The 15,782-nt window shown below is 42.8% G+C and overlaps 1 protein-coding gene across 3 annotated transcripts in view; it reads right to left on the minus strand.

The window, feature by feature from the left end:
• Positions 1-14,056, minus strand: part of PPARG (peroxisome proliferator activated receptor gamma) — a 62,465-nt gene extending 48,409 nt beyond the window's left edge. The window contains exons 1-2 of one of the 3 annotated variants that reach the window (XM_083603463.1): positions 13,782-13,798; positions 12,519-12,625 (exon numbers count right to left, since the gene is read on the minus strand). The gene's annotated coding sequence lies outside the window, so the exon portion shown is untranslated. Of the gene's footprint in view, positions 1-12,518; positions 12,626-13,781; positions 13,926-13,952 lie in introns of those variants that run through there. The other 2 variants (XM_083603460.1, XM_083603462.1) reach the window with 2 other exon arrangements.
• Positions 14,057-15,782: the final 1,726 nt, after the last annotated feature.

Genomic DNA, 15,782 nt, shown 5'->3' on the forward strand with positions numbered 1-15,782 from the left:
TTTTAAGCTTCTTGCCTTATATATCAGTCCAAAGCAGACTTTGATTTGCTGGACATTAGGTCCAAACTAAAGGTGAGGTCACTGCATTTGGGGAGCTTCCCGACCACCAACACACTGCTGCAGCCCTTATGCTGACGGTCCCCTCTTCTAAAAGCTGCTATTAATCGTAAACGATATTTGTGGGGTTAAAATTCTAAGCCTACACATGTTCTACTCCGCAACTAAAAACAGCTCTGGGTTGCAGCCAGGTCTCATTCAGCCTTACTTTTGAAACAACAGCGAAGCGTCAAGACCCCCACACAACAAATAGTTTGGACCCAAGATATCTGAACAAATACAATTTCTCCCAAGGTAACGATGCAGAAATATATCCAAACTATATCAGTCTTATTGAAAACTATTACCTTGCTCAGTATGTCCCATGACATCTCTCAGTCTTCCTCTCTCTGCTCTTTCCCAACCGTTTGCAAAATCCAGGCTTGTTCCCTCACCCTAATTTATAGCTCCCAACTGAAGCTGCTTATTGTTTGACATTGTGCTACTGGTTTATCAATCTGTTCTTACAGTTTTTGGAGAATCTTATACTTGATAAGTAGCTTGTTGTTTCTATCTGCACTATTATCTTCTATATGAGGCCACCCAGCCTTCTTTGTTTTGTCTTTGCAAAATAATGGTATTTTAGCAGGATAAGCAAAGGGAAAGAGGCTTCAGCCGTCAAAGCAAGCCATCATTATGAACTTGAGCAGAAGCTGCAGGATTTCTTCACTAAGGCAACATATTACTTACATTAGCAACAGGCCTAAGATTTTAAATTTAAGTTATTAGTTTGTCATCTTGAATTCTTATTGCCTTTAATGCCAAACTTTGCTGATCCTATCTCTTACCAGTTCGGAACTACTACAAGATAAGGTATAAATATAAGGTGCAGATTTCTAAATACAGTGGTACCTCGGGTTAAGTACTTAATTCGTTCCGGAGGTCCGTACTTAACCTGAAACTGTTCTTAACCTGAAGCACCACTTTAGCTAATGGGGCCTCCTGCTGCTGCCGCGCTGCCGGAGCACGATTTCTGTTCTCATCCTGAAGCAAAGTTCTTAACCTGAAGCACTATTTTTGGGTTAGCGGAGTCTGTAACCTGAAGCGTATGTAACCTGAAGCGTATGTAACCTGAGGTACCACTGTACACAGAGAGGCTCGCTCAGAATGCAAATACCTATTGTACATTTTCTTTAAGAATCCAGAAAATAGAACTGTTGGGCCACAAATCGTTCATAGAGTCAGCTAGGTTGGGGGAGGGAGTTACTCTCCCTTTACTATATAGAATCATAGAGTTGGAAGGAACCATGAGGACCATCTACTCCAACCCCCTGAAATGCAGGAGCTCAAACTCACAACCCTGAGATTAAGAGTCCCATGCTCTAATAACTGAACTATCATTGGCCTAATAATGTGGGGATGTTTAAGCTGGGAGGAAAGCACAAGGGACACATTTTCCCTTCCCCACTCTCCAAATCGCATTATACTCAGGACCTTGTGTTTTACTTTTTTTTCAAAAAGTCCAATATCATGCACAAATACATTTTTTCATTAAGGCCATGGTTAAATGATATAAACCATAACTAGGCATTATGTCTGCACAAACCCACTGCCTTTGCATGCAATCCCTTTCCTCCTCTCTTCCCAGCTTGCTAAAATTAAACCAGGAAATCTTTATTTAAAAAAACCTGTGGTTATGTGAAAACTGGGAAACAACAGACACAAGGTTTGTAACAAACCAGCATTTTCAACCTACTTCAAACCCTCAGGAAGGGAGAAGAAAAGAAACTGCAGACATGAGCACAAAGCTTCCTAACACCTCAGTTTATTAAGTCATGATATGACCATCCAAACACAGCCTCTGTCTCTCTGCAAGTCTTCACCCTCAGCTGCTATAAGACTAGCAAATGGTATAAAATTATGTAGCTGATTAGGCACCCTTGGATGCCACTGAGTAAACTGGCACACATGAAACAGACACCCACACACCCACACACCCCTCACTGATAAATGAGCTATAATATCCAGCTGCTAGCAGGGATGGAGCATGTAATCTATTACTCCATATCCCATCTTGACCCCTGTTATATTATCTTCTGCCCAGTATCACTGGAAAATAATGGAAGTTATACATATTGCAGGAAGAGCAACAGCCTTCCCAAAAAACTAATATTCTGTTGCTTTCACAACATGTACTAAAAATTCCAGACATTGCCAGATGTGGGCATATTTCAAGAGCAGACTGGTTTGGGGGAACGGTTTCAAGGCAACCTCTGAGATTTCCCCCCTCTTTCATATTAATATATACTCTAAAAATACTAACACAATTAACTTTTAAAACCTCACCACCACACACTTCCAAATTCTTCCCCTCAGCTCCTGTGTGAACCCTTCTCCCTATAGTCATCTAGAAACACTTTCAGTTTCTGCTTCTTCCAGAAAAATCGGCCAGCATCCCAGAACTCCTGTCTTAACACAGTTAATCCCATCTTATTTTGCTTTCTGAAAAATAATGTATACAAAATATGGCGAAAACAATATGCCTCCTATGTCTCAGAGCAAAGATATCGCAAATATTCCAAAATACTGTGAACACAGAACATATTATAGGCTTTGCAAATTCCTGCCAGCCATCCCATGCATTTTTCTGCATGGAGAAGCGCTTCTTGGTTGGAAAACAACGTTTTTAAAAAAAACATTAAACAAAGATAAGGCACTTGGAAAGACTTTCTAAATCATCACTTGAACTTTCGCCCACATAGAACCAGCATCCTGTCAGTCAGAAATGAATGGAAAGATGTGCACATGACTTTCACAACCACAACATTACATCACATCATACGGTGGGTGCAACAGTAAATGATGCGTGGGATCAGCTGTTTAATGCGGCGTCTGCAACTCTCTGCCACTATAGAAAAACTGTATTCGTGAATAAAATGAGACAGAAATAAATGTAGGAATAATGCTTCTGCAGAAGCTAATTCAGGAATTAGCACTTTTAGGTGATGACACACAGAACACTGAACATAGTGTTTATTGCATTCATGTCCCACTTTTTTGTACATGGTTCACTCCTCTTCTCAGTTAATCCATACAACAACCCATTGAGGTACGATAAGAGGCTGTGGCTGGTCCAAGGTCGCCCAGTGAGCTTCATGATTTGAGTGAGGATTTGAACCCTGATCTTCCAGGTCCTAGTCTGATACTCTAACCACTACACCACATCTTAGCTGTCAACTTTTCCCTTTTCTTGCGAGGAATCCTATTCGGAATAAGGGAATTTCCCTTTTAAAAAGGGAAACATTGACAGCTATGCACCACATTGGCTTCCTAGATTATTTCTGTTATGCCATGAGCTAAACTAAGTAGATAAATAAATATGGGGAAAGCAAAATGTTACTTGGAGAAGGATCTGAAATATATTCCTTGAAGAGTGAATTTCTTTTATTCTGGATTGTTTTATTTGATGTTTTCGTGTGTTGTAAACCACCTTAAGATTTTTTTCTTTAAAATATAAAGTGGTATAGAAATGAAATTAATAATAATAATAGTGATCAAAAAGAGTTTTAAAAAAGATCAGGATGACAGGTTTCAAAGAGAAAGTATTGGCAGCACAGCATAATAAAATGGATGTGAATTATAGAACACAAATACATAGATCATTATACATTTATGAGTATATCTTCCATGTGTTTTATTTCACTTATATAATGTTTTTCAGGTGTAATCAATATTTCAAAGTAGTTATGATTATATTAAACCAGAACATCATCACCAACAAAAAGAGTTACTGCCAGACAGGAATTCAACAACCAGGTTGGACTGAACTAACAGAAAAAACTGAATATTGGGGGAATATTTTAAATTCATTGTGAGGATCGCTAGCTTTCTTTCTTTCCAATCTGGTGATATAAAATAGTAGAGGAACATGGTGCCTAACCTAACCCAAAAAAGTAAACGATAATGGAAGATAGCCCAGCTCTAATACACTTACTTGGAAGTAAACCCCACTGAACTCAGTGAGATTTATATCCAAGAAGACATGCATAGTATTGCACAGCAAATCAAAGTGATGAAGGTGTATGCATTTTAGTTATAAAGGTTTGAATGTACTCAGGTTTTCCCAGATGCCTCACAAAAGGTTAAGGTGGGGAGAAAGATTAGCAACCAGAGGTAATTTCATGAAATATGTGGTTGATATATTGACTACCAGCACTATCAAGCAGTCAGTTATCACATTAAGTAGTACACAACCCACTCAGCATCATATAGCCATTAGCAGCTGAAATCTCTGGGCTCACTCAAGACTGACAGATAATAATTAGCCCATGGCCAGCATGGAAGGCAGCTGTTCCTATATTTTGGAACTTGAGTGTTTTTTGTTCTTGGTGTTTTTACTGCATATTTTCTCATGTACTTTAAAATGCGGAACATGATTCATAACAATAAATAAATAAATGTTGTTATCGGTGTGGATTTCTGAGTTATGAAAGACTGGTGTTCTGGCCAGAATAATTATTTCAAAATATGTCAGGTCTTGTCTCAGTTTTCATCCTCAATCCATGCAGGAACAGCAGGATCATACTGAAGAATGAATAATAAAGTTTTATCTTAAGAGATTCTTGGAAGGACGGAACTCTGCTTTTAAAAACACAGTATGAACTTCCGGTCTTATGCTTATTATACTCATGAGCAAGGCTCACTAATTGTTCTGGGACTCACTGGTTGTTATTGGAAAAAGGGTATCAACTTTTACCGTTGATGGGTTCAGAATCTACATGCATGTGTTTGATGTTTCATAAGATACAGCCTTAGAAACCCTTCACTGGTTGTACTCACACTAAGAGAAACTAACAATCAAACACAAAACCCAGGACCTCATAGTTGGTAGAGTGACCCAAGTGTTAACTTTTAACAACCTAGTCCTACAAATAAGGTCCACAGTATCTGGCCGCACTGCTGGTTTGTGTCATCCAACAACTGTAGCAGTTAAGTACTAAGTCCTTATTTTGCTGGAGTAGCAAGCCTGGCAATCAATCAAAAACTTAAGTTCTGTTCATAGAATCATAGTATATAAAGTTGGAAGGAACCCTGGGGGTCATTTCAATAAGGTTTGAGCTTAGCTAGCTCCCTCTCACTGTAGACTTCCAAAAAGAAATAACTGCCATGGGGAGGGAGGGTCTTGTGCAAATAAATATTAGAAAATGTGTGTCACCTTTTCCTTAAGCTCCTAATACAGATAATCAAAGTGCTTGTGCTGTAAAACCTGTTCTTCTGACCATCACTGCTTCAATTATCAGCCAGTTACAAAAGCCTGTAATTAACATTTTTCTTTTCATATCACCTGGCTTGAAGTAACAAACAGCCTTGTGCTATGAAGATCCAAATCTCTTTCACAATTTTGATGCAAAAAGGACCCCAAAAGCATTATTTGAAATGATAATTTAGCATATATATGGAATATTCAAGAAGCTACAGAATATCATATGTTCAAAAAGAAAAAGAAATAAACCCACATCTCACTGCCAAGGTGCTTAAAGAAGTCCTACCCTTCCCAACATTTATATACCTTATAGCGGGGGTAATCTACATTTTGGGAGAGTAACTGTCCCACTGGAGCATTGTGACATAAGAAAGCCTTTCCCTGGGGGGGGGGGGATGAAGTACAGTGCATTGACAAAAGCACATATTTTGCATGCATAAGGCTCCAACGCACGCGTTTCAAGGACCAGAGCTGGGAATGATCTCTGCCAGAGTCCCTGAAGAGCACCTGTCAGAATACTGAGGTCAACCAATAAATACTCTGATTCAGTATGTAAGTCAGCTCCTGATAGCATTGGTGTGGTGCTCACTTCAAAGCCAAGCAGGAAGTGCATTCACTCCAAAATCCTACAATTTTGTTCAGTAGTTCAGTATTTCTCTACTGTATCTGCTTTCTAGTATATACAGCTAGAAGAGAAGTGCTACCACTTTGGAAGAAGCAGAGTTTGGATTTGATATCCCGCTTTATCACTACCCTAAGGAGTCTCAAAGCGGCTAACTTTCTCCTTTCCCTTCCTCCCCCACAACAAACACTCTGTGAGGTGAATGAGGCTGAGAGACTTCAGAGAAGTGTGACTAGCCCAAGGTTACCCAGCAGCTGCATGTGGAGGAGCAGGGAATCGAACCCAGGTCCCCAGATTACGAGTCCACTGCTCTTAACCACTACACCACACTGACTCTTAGTGCCCTCAATCTTTCCCAGCATCAGGGTCTTTTCCACGGAAGTCTTCTCTTCTTATGATGTGGCCTTCCAGTGAGCACTCAGGGCTGATTTCCTTCAGAATGGATAGGTTTGATTTTCTTGCAGTCCATGGGACTCTCAAGAGTCTCCTCCAGCACCAATCAATCAATCAATCAAAAGCATCAATTCTTTGGCGATCAGCCTTCTTTATGGTCCAGCTCTCACTGGACCATCTATTATTATTTTTAAAATCACCCCACCTCCCTGGCATATAGAAAAATGCCGTATCTGGATGAAGCCCTGAGAGGTTCCTATTGTATGTGCAGTGAGGTAACAAACAAACAGACAGACAAACAAACAAACAAACACAGTAGCATTCAACTTGTATGTGAACTGACCTATAAGCTGAAGTGACATAGTTTAGGAAAAGCTTCATTACTTGACTCTCCAGTTATCTAGGAACAGGTTTTTATTCTCAACAGTTTCTAATGGGTTTTAAAAGATGCATTCAGAGAAATATAGCTGGAAGAACCATGGCTGAATATTTTCCTGTTCAACAGGAATGAAGATCAAGAGAAACCTACAGTTATCCCACTCAGACATGAGAAAGAATAAAGGAATCCCAGATCCTCAGGCAATTTGTTATCATCACTGCTGAGCTGTAAAACAGCATGAGAAAACTTATTTTACAATCCTCCACGCCTATGAATATATTTGACCACTCTGCTACAACAAGACAGTGGTTTGATGACCAACAGATAGCAGAAACTATTCTAACCTGCAAACGTGTTACATACATTAATCTAAATATTACTCACTCTCCAAAGCTGTATTCCTGTCTAGAACCGCCACCACCCCCGCCAAACGCCAAATAATACAACATGAAAACATAGATTCCTCAATGAAAATATTTCAGAGTATCTAAATATTAAAAATATTGCTCAATTCAATCAGAATAATTTAAATAGATACACTGGAGGGATTTAAAACAAAACAAAACAAAAAGAACTTTTGGTTTGGGTCATAGTAAGGAAGGAAGGACAGAAGGGGTGCATAGAATACTCGGGAACAGCAACAGATATACAGTGGCGCTTCAGGTTACATACGCTTCAGGTTACATACGCTTCAGGTTACAGACTCTGCTAACCCAGAAATAGTTCCTCGGGTTAAGAACTTTGCTTCAGGATGAGAACAGAAATCGTGCTCCGGCAGCGCGGCAGCAGCAGGAGGCCCCATTAGCTAAAGTGGTGCTTCAGGTTAAGAACAGATTCGGGTTAAGTACGGACCTCCGGAACGAATTAAGTACTTAACCCGAGGTACCACTGTATAAAGCAGCAGGACGGGGCCATGATAAGAGACTGGCACCTTTGATGGATGCACATTAAAATGGAAAAGCATTACTTTCCTGTGATTTTTGAACTTTCGCAGAACCAGAATGCACACAGACTTCTGTCTCCAACTATGCATCGAACTACATAAGACAGCAACTTCTATGATATCCCCATTTAAAAACAAATAAAAACAAATAAACAACAACAACGAAACAACAACGAAACAAAACACAGTCATAGGAGGTTGGAACAGGGAGTGGGGGGGGGACCCTTCACTTCTCCACTTCTCCAAATTCTACAACCCCTACCCACTAGCTGCTTTGCTCACCACCTGGAAGGAGGGGGTGGGCAGGGTCCTCAGAAACCTTTTCCCCATGAGTGGAAAAGTGGTTGAAGGGGCATGTGAAGCGGTCAAACTGCATAGAGTGAAAGGGTTAAGCCACCCCTCCCCACCTCATTTGTTCCTCAGCGCAGCTTCCAGTAGTTACTCTGTGGCTAGAAAACTGCATTTGGTTTGGAGGAAGAATCTCAGGGCTGGTCATATCAGCGGCCCTATGAAACTTGGACACGCCGCATCAGGGAGTGCGTGTGCTGTGAGGTGTGGCGGGGGGGGGGGCGAGCCTGCATCCAGTCCTATTCTTGAAACCCCTATTACAGCAATGGACAACCCGGTTCATCTCTGAGGGCTAGATCAGAAGATACAATAAGCCGCAGGCCATGGCTAATCTGAATTTCTTTCCCCCCCTGAAATTAACATAACTCACATAGCACTGTCACCATGGATGCCAAAGTAGAGTACAAATGTATTTATTCAAAATATATTTATTTCGGCAGAAAAACAAAACCTGATGCGAGACAGCTTATCGCAGATTTAAACATCACAGTCAGAATATTCACATCACCTCAGACACAAGTCCTTTCAATGGAAACTGCTCATATGCTGGCCTGCAGCAGTCTGTGTTGGTGTGATAGGCACACCAGTGTGAATCATTCCTTAGTTTCGACTCAGATTTATCGTTCTATCTGTGGTAGTTTTGCTACGCCAAAAAAACCAAACCCCAATACTGTTACAATAATGAATAGATGGACCAAAGCTTTCTTCTCCTTTTTTTTTAAAAAAAAACATTGCTAATTATCAACCAGCAATGTAGCAAGTAAATGACCTGTTGTTCAGTAAGATGGGACTTTGGGATTCGTAGTATTGAATTCATAGACTTTGTCCTGGCTCTGTAAAGACTGCCTGGTATGCAGATGATCTGCTTAGTCATGAGGAAAAGAGGTGGCTTCGGCATGTCTGTGGACCATCACCAGTCCATCGATTGATTTTAGGAGTTCATGAGTCTAATGAGTCAGGTAGCTCAGCTGGTAGAGCCTTAGACTCTTAATCACTGGGTTGTGAGTTCAAGCCCCCACGTTGGGAAAAAGATTCCTGCATTGGACTAGAATGAAATCTCGGGGTCCTTTCCAACTCTGTGATTCTATGAGCCAGATGTTTTATTTGGTGAAAAAGACTGATGGGGTGTTAACCCTTCAAAAGACTCTTACACACTGCCACACACTATTGCGTCTCACAAAACAATGCAGGCTTGCTGGCAAAGTAGCATGCTGTGGTGCAGCTTCACACTGTACATTCTCTAATAGCATCTACACATAGCAGTTCCTGTAAGGCTATAAAATTGTTCCGTCACAGACATCTTCATTAATAATAATAATAATAATAATAATAATAATAATAATAACAACAACAACAACTATTTCCTATTTCCTGTGTCTTCATGGTACTGCAAATGGTTCAAGTATGTGTGGGGCAGTAAATAAGCATAGTATTCTAACCTTAGAAACATAGGTTCACAATATTGGAAGCCATTATTCCTTCGCATCAATGTGAAATTGCCCATACCAAATTTGCTATTTGCCCTTATTACTGAGTGTGCATAAGGGCACAATTGTCATTTACAAATATCAGCCTTTTTTTGCAGCAGATGATTTCTATGTATATTATAGGAAATAAATGTTTGTGGCCACTGACCCATATGTCTGTTGAGGGAAAGCCCCTAATAACATTGACTTTGGCACATTAAATGACTGTGCAAATCTCCCCTAGATTTCTGATTGTTGTGAAACTATTATCTTCTATTCCAAAGGTTTTTTTTATGTATGTGGAGGAGATAAATACTTCACTCCTGTCAGTCCCTTTGCATGTGTCCAAAGGATTACATGCATGCGCTGCAGATTTTATTTCCTTTCTCCTAAGAGAAAGCCTTCAGGATCATACCAGAAACTGCTTTTTAATGCCACACAGAAAAAAAAAGAAACAAAAAAGGCTTTTGATGATGGTGGTGGGATGGAAGTCTCTGTTTCAACACAAAACATATATCTTCCCCTGTGCATTTCTGGGCTGCGGCCACTTTTTATAATAATAATAATAATAATAATAATAATAATAATAATAATAATAATAATATTGGGAGGATGTAGTGTGCCATATTTTGGGGTACTCTTTGTGAGACTATATTAGTTGATTACTTCCTAATTCCTGCAGTAGCAATTAATTCCAATGATGATTCATTTTTCAAACCTTGTCTACATATCTCAAGGTGCAGAAGTAAAAGTTGCCGTAACATCTCTTTAACTCAATCTGTGATGGAAACTTTGTGACTTGAGAAAGTGCAAAGAAGTTTCAAGGAAGCAATACTAGCCCTTGACACGAGTAGCTTAGGTAATGGGTACTACTGCAGAGTCCACTCAGTTCATTCTGATAAACTACTTCAGTTACCATCTTAAAACAGTTTGTACAATGAAAACTGCTATTGAAACAACAGCAAAACCAATTATTGTACTTTCAGAGTGTATGTGTGTTCAGTCGTGTGTACTTTGCTGAATTAGTGCAAAAAGTGTAGATGCTTGTGGGAGTAAGCTTGTCAAATCATAGAATCATGGAAGGAAAGCAGGCATGCCTCAGCAGAGAAGCAAATGTTATCATTTGGCCAGGGCACACCTACATATCAGTCAACGGGACTGATCAATTTTTGCAAGTCAAAAAGTGTAGTCTCACAGATTGAGCCTCTGAAATCAACGGAATGAATGCTGGTCCACAGGTCACTTTAAACCACAGTTAAATTATGGTTTAATGGTGAATGTACAATGTACTGGTACATGGAGCAAAAAATTGTGAGTGCTTCTTTCCTCTCCTACTCCTGCTGCCACACTGCTGAGAGTTAAAGCCATGGTTTGATTTAGTTTTATGTGTGTACAGTTTGTTTCTTTCCAAACTAAACAGGCTGCTAAACTTTGTTCTTTGCTTACTGCTTATGGTTTGTTTGGAGGAAACAAACTGTAAGCCTGGGCTCCAGTGTAATGCCAAACCAAACCATGACTTAGCCCTCTGCAGCTAAGCTTAACTGTTGTAGGTATAAAAATTGGATAATTCTGAGTTAGTTATCTAGAACGGTGATCTTCAGCAAACTTACTGAGAAATTCAATTTGAAAGTCAATATACTTATCCCAGAACTGCCATCCTATGCATACTTAGCTCAGGATACTTCTGACTAAACATGAACCAAACTGAGCTATAAGTGAATTTTGGATTAGAGTGTTTGAATCAAATTTACTGCAAGATATGTATTTCTGTGGCTCAGTTTGCACACAGCATTTTTCATGTGAACAGATAATCTTATACATGTCTACTCAGAAATAAGTGCCATTAACTGAGATGGGACTTGCTTCCATGTAAGTATAGGATTGCAGCCTAAGTATAGAAAAAATGCAAAAAAACCCCACCCCTCTGCTTTCATGTATAAAAAAGGGTACAAATGTTTATTATGCCACAGCTTACATAGGAACCAAGTGATTGCCTTAACTTTGTAATTAAATTGATTTCAGTGTGGACACATGCTCCCATTTTTCACAAACAACTTTGTGGATATAATGGAACATACATTTGTGTAGAGTATCTATACCCTATCTATGCAACAGAGCTGCTATGGAACTTTTTGAAAAGTCTTGAAAAGCCAACATGAGACATACCTTAAGAATAATGTTCCAGCGTGGGAACAAACAGTAGGATATACTGGCTATCAACAATAAACCCATTTTCACTCACTTGTCAATAACATGGCGATAACATTGGCTGCAATTTTATGTTCAATTTCCTTTTTCATGCTCTCGCTCACATCAAGAACTTTCACACATGACACAACTGGTGGGAGAGGTTTTCAACTGTGTTTTTTTAGCTTCACAAGGGGAAACAGTCTCAGCCCAAGACAGCCAGTCTGTGGTGTAATGATCACTTTGACAGCTCACATTAAATAGGTGATTCACAAATCAACGTGAGCATAGCTCTGTTGATATCACTGCACCCTAAACTCTTCCTTCCCCAGAATGCTGCGTTGCACATATCTTCTTTTTTTTAAAGACTTTGTTAAATTCCAAATTTATTATTTGAAAAGGTGTTCAGATGGTATCCAACCTAGGTAATTTCAGAGTAGAAATTACCAACAGAAACGTATAGCCCCAACTTAAGTCATGTTTGTTAATTTAAGTAGGTGTTCTCTAACACCAGTTGCAAGCCATATGTTTCTGAACAGCAGTTGTTATGTCATCCATTGTCACAACTCTTGTAGGGATAAGGACAGGAAATTTCAAGAGTATAATTTTTCATTAACAACCCTATATGTGAAGCTATCTGATTTTTCAGAAGCTGCCATCAAGAGCAATTACAGTTTTTACATGAGGGGCTCCAGGCTCCAGGCTCCAGGAAAAGAACAGTTTCCTCACCATATCACAATAATGCAAGGAGAAGAAACTGGTCCTCTTGTTACCACGGTGGATCATAACTCACACATATTGCCTCAAAGTTACAACACTAACAGGAACTTGCAGTCTATAGTGTATACTGCCCTAGGGAGAAATGACAGTGGGAAACTTACAAAACACGCCTGCAGATTTGGGATATGACACCAAGGCATCATCTATTTCACAATGTATAATCTCTGTTGTGGCAGGATTATACTTGGAACCTCGCTCATGCTCCTTGCTGTGGTTTGGAAAGCAAAGAGAAAAATTATAATTTAAAAAAAAAAATCCACCAGAAGTTTCAGCTAAATGAGGAAACAAACTTTCTCCCTTTCTCATCATCTTGACTAAACACATTCATTAGTACCACAGGTAGAAGAGGTGCCCTCTGAGTTTTTAGCATCCCAGATGTAGCAACGGTGGACAAGTTTCTGCAAACAAACTGTCCTGCATTATGGGCATATCCACCTGCGGCATAGACAAACGAAAGCCCACTTAATGCATCACCTCCAAAGAGCACATATATGTATATATATAGCCCTTTCTTCCACATGATGAACGTAGACCACAGAGTTCTGTAAGGATCACAGACAGAATTCCTATCAAGAATGCGTTCTCATTCCCATTACAGCGTGAGGAAGATACATGGTTCAGACCTGATGCAAAGGCAGGCCACATGTGCCCATCACCAATAGAGGTCTGGGAGATTTTATTCCCCCCATTTCCCGAGGGCAGTACCTGCCAGTAAATCTTTTGCCATCACCTCTCCCTTTTTTATCTGTATCTAGATTCTATCCCATTGGATTTCTTTAACCTGTAATTAACCATTATTTAATAGGTGGTAGCATAGGCGTAGCCAGGATATGTTGGGGGACAGGCTTCATGTTAGGGGGTGTCAGAACCTCAGTTCGATAAGCATTTTTATTAATTTACTTGATTTTTTTGGGGGGGGACAGCTTCCCCCTGCCTCCCCTTGGCTATGCCCATAGGTGGTAGATGTGCGCATGGCACAGGCAAAAACACACTCAACACTCTGCCTGGAAACATACAGACTTCTTCGCACTAAATGAGTTCAGGGTCTACTTCTGGACGTCATGTAAGTGATTCCCCAAGCCCTAGTGGCCCCCGACCCCAACCATACCTGCTCCTTTCAACCCCCCAGCCCACCCCTCGGAAACCTCAGTCTCTATCTCATTCCCTACAAAACCTTCTGAGAGCAAGTGAGTTTTGCTCTCCCAGACGACCATTCAGTATACAGACAGCCTTCCCATTCCCCGCTCTCTCAACCCACAAGCCAGGTGTCCTGGCGCCCCACAGGGATGCCGCTGTCCCCTCGTGCCCGTCTCAGCCCCACAAGCCCTTCCCGACGCGCAGCCTCCCTCCGTCCCTCTACAGACCCCAGGCACGCGCCCCCACGGACCGGACGGGAATTCCCTGCAGCGTCACGCCGCCGCCAGACGCAGCCCCTCGGCAGGCAGGCAGGCGGGCAACGCCGCCCTCCCGTCCATCCACCCGCTTCCCGCCGCGCCGTCAGAGGCTCTGGCTGCCTCTCCGGCTCACACACTGACCTGGCGCTGTCAACTCGGCAGCAGGAGAAACTCTTCCCGTCTAGTGGCATGAACTCCCCCGCCCGGCCCGTCTAGGGACAGGCGCCGCCTCCCAGGGCTCACGGCGCCGCTGCCCCGCCCGCCGGCCAGCCCCGCGTCCCACCCATCCTCGGCGGCGCCCGTGTGGAGCTGGCCGGAGCGAGGCAGTTTGCGCCTGTCGGGCCAGGAGGAGGCGGCGGCGCGGGGGGCGGAATGCCCACGGGGCCACGCGAGGCCCTTGTGTGGGAGGGAGGGCGCGCGCGCGTGTTTGGCGCGCCGTGTGCCGTGCAGGGCGCTGAGGGGCGAGGTGGCGCGGGCATCTGCTCTGCAAATGGACTGGGGCTGGGGGAAGTGAGGAGCCGTCGAGGCTGTCCCATGGGTCTTCTGTGGCCAAGCCCGAGAGGAGTGGGCGCAGCGTGGCCCAAGGGAATAATGCGCGTGGCCGAGGTGCTGCCGCATGGTCAGGCCATTGGGCTACCTTGCGCTGTGCTACCTGCACTGGCTGGCAGCGGCTCTGCAATGGTTCCTGCGGAAGGTTCTCCCAGCCCTACCTGGAGATCGAACCGGGGACTTTTTTGCATCCATCCCTAATCTGCCCGCTTCTGTCCTGACTCCCTCAGTTCTCCACCAGGGGCAGGGAACCTTCGCTTGCTTGCTGGACCAAGAGAAATGGTGACTATTGCTCCTCAGGATGTGGGCTCCCCAACTAGCTGTGGCCAGAATTAGGGGGACAGTGAGTGGGGGCCAAAGTGCAGGTCCATTGGTTCGTCTTTCGCAGGAAGCTCTGCACTGGCAGCAGCTCCCCAGGGTTTCAGATAGGCACTTCTCCCTGACACACCTGGAAATGCCGAAAATTGAACCAAATGGAAGCACCCATGCACAAAAGAAGGCACAGCTGTGTTACCTGTCCCTGGATGGTGCAACAGTTGGGACTGGATGTGCCAAACCAGAGAGAATGGCTGTGGTTGCTATCTGCCCACCCACCCACCAGTGGCATGTCAATTGGGACTGGACCCAGCAGGTCCCAGCAGGTCCAACATTCCACTGCAACACCCAGAGGGACTGCGCAGAGGTACTTCCTACCAGTGTTGCTCACTCGCCTGACAGAGGAGCCCACATTTGCTCACTTGCCCACTCCCTGCCTGGGTGGCAGTGCTGGGCCCTGCCTTATTGCTGCCCAGACAAGAGAAGGACAGACAAGTGAGTGGAGGGGGCAGCTACTTTGTAGTGGCACTCGCTTGTCTGGTTTTTTTGGATGAAGAGGAGGAGGAGAGCAGGTGATGGTGTGTAGGTAACAGCAGCGCATCCCAGAGGAGGCCAAAAAGACCCAGGGTGTGCTCCACTGGCAGTGACATCACCTGCTCTTCAGTGGCAGCTAGTCAGGGGCTGGCACCAATGAGATCCTGAAGAGGCCTTGGTAGTTGGCCGGTAGTGGCCGCCTCTGATGCCAGCCCTGACTTGAACCAGGAGGCATTGCTAAGGAAGGGTAATTTCGTTCTTTGGAAAAAGAAATGGAATGGTAAGGCACAATGCCGGCCTGGAAATTCTGCAATCTAATTATTTTAACAAAATCTGTGTGGTGGTGAAGAAACAATAGTCTGTATGCATTCAAAAGTGATGTTGCAAAGCCTTTGCCAACCTGGTGCCCACCAGATGTTGTGAATTACAGCTGCCATCAGCACAGCTATGCTGTTACTGTTGTGCCCCAAAACATATTGGGAGGGGGCCCTAGGTTGGCAAAGGCTGGGTGCGTTCTCGGGGTTGAATTCTTTCTGATGAGTTCTCTCTCCCATTAAGCTCTGTCCATATGAA

This window comes from Podarcis filfolensis (genome assembly GCF_964270895.1).
Source record: "Podarcis filfolensis genome assembly, chromosome: 2".
Taxonomy (NCBI): Eukaryota; Metazoa; Chordata; class Lepidosauria; order Squamata; family Lacertidae; genus Podarcis; species Podarcis filfolensis.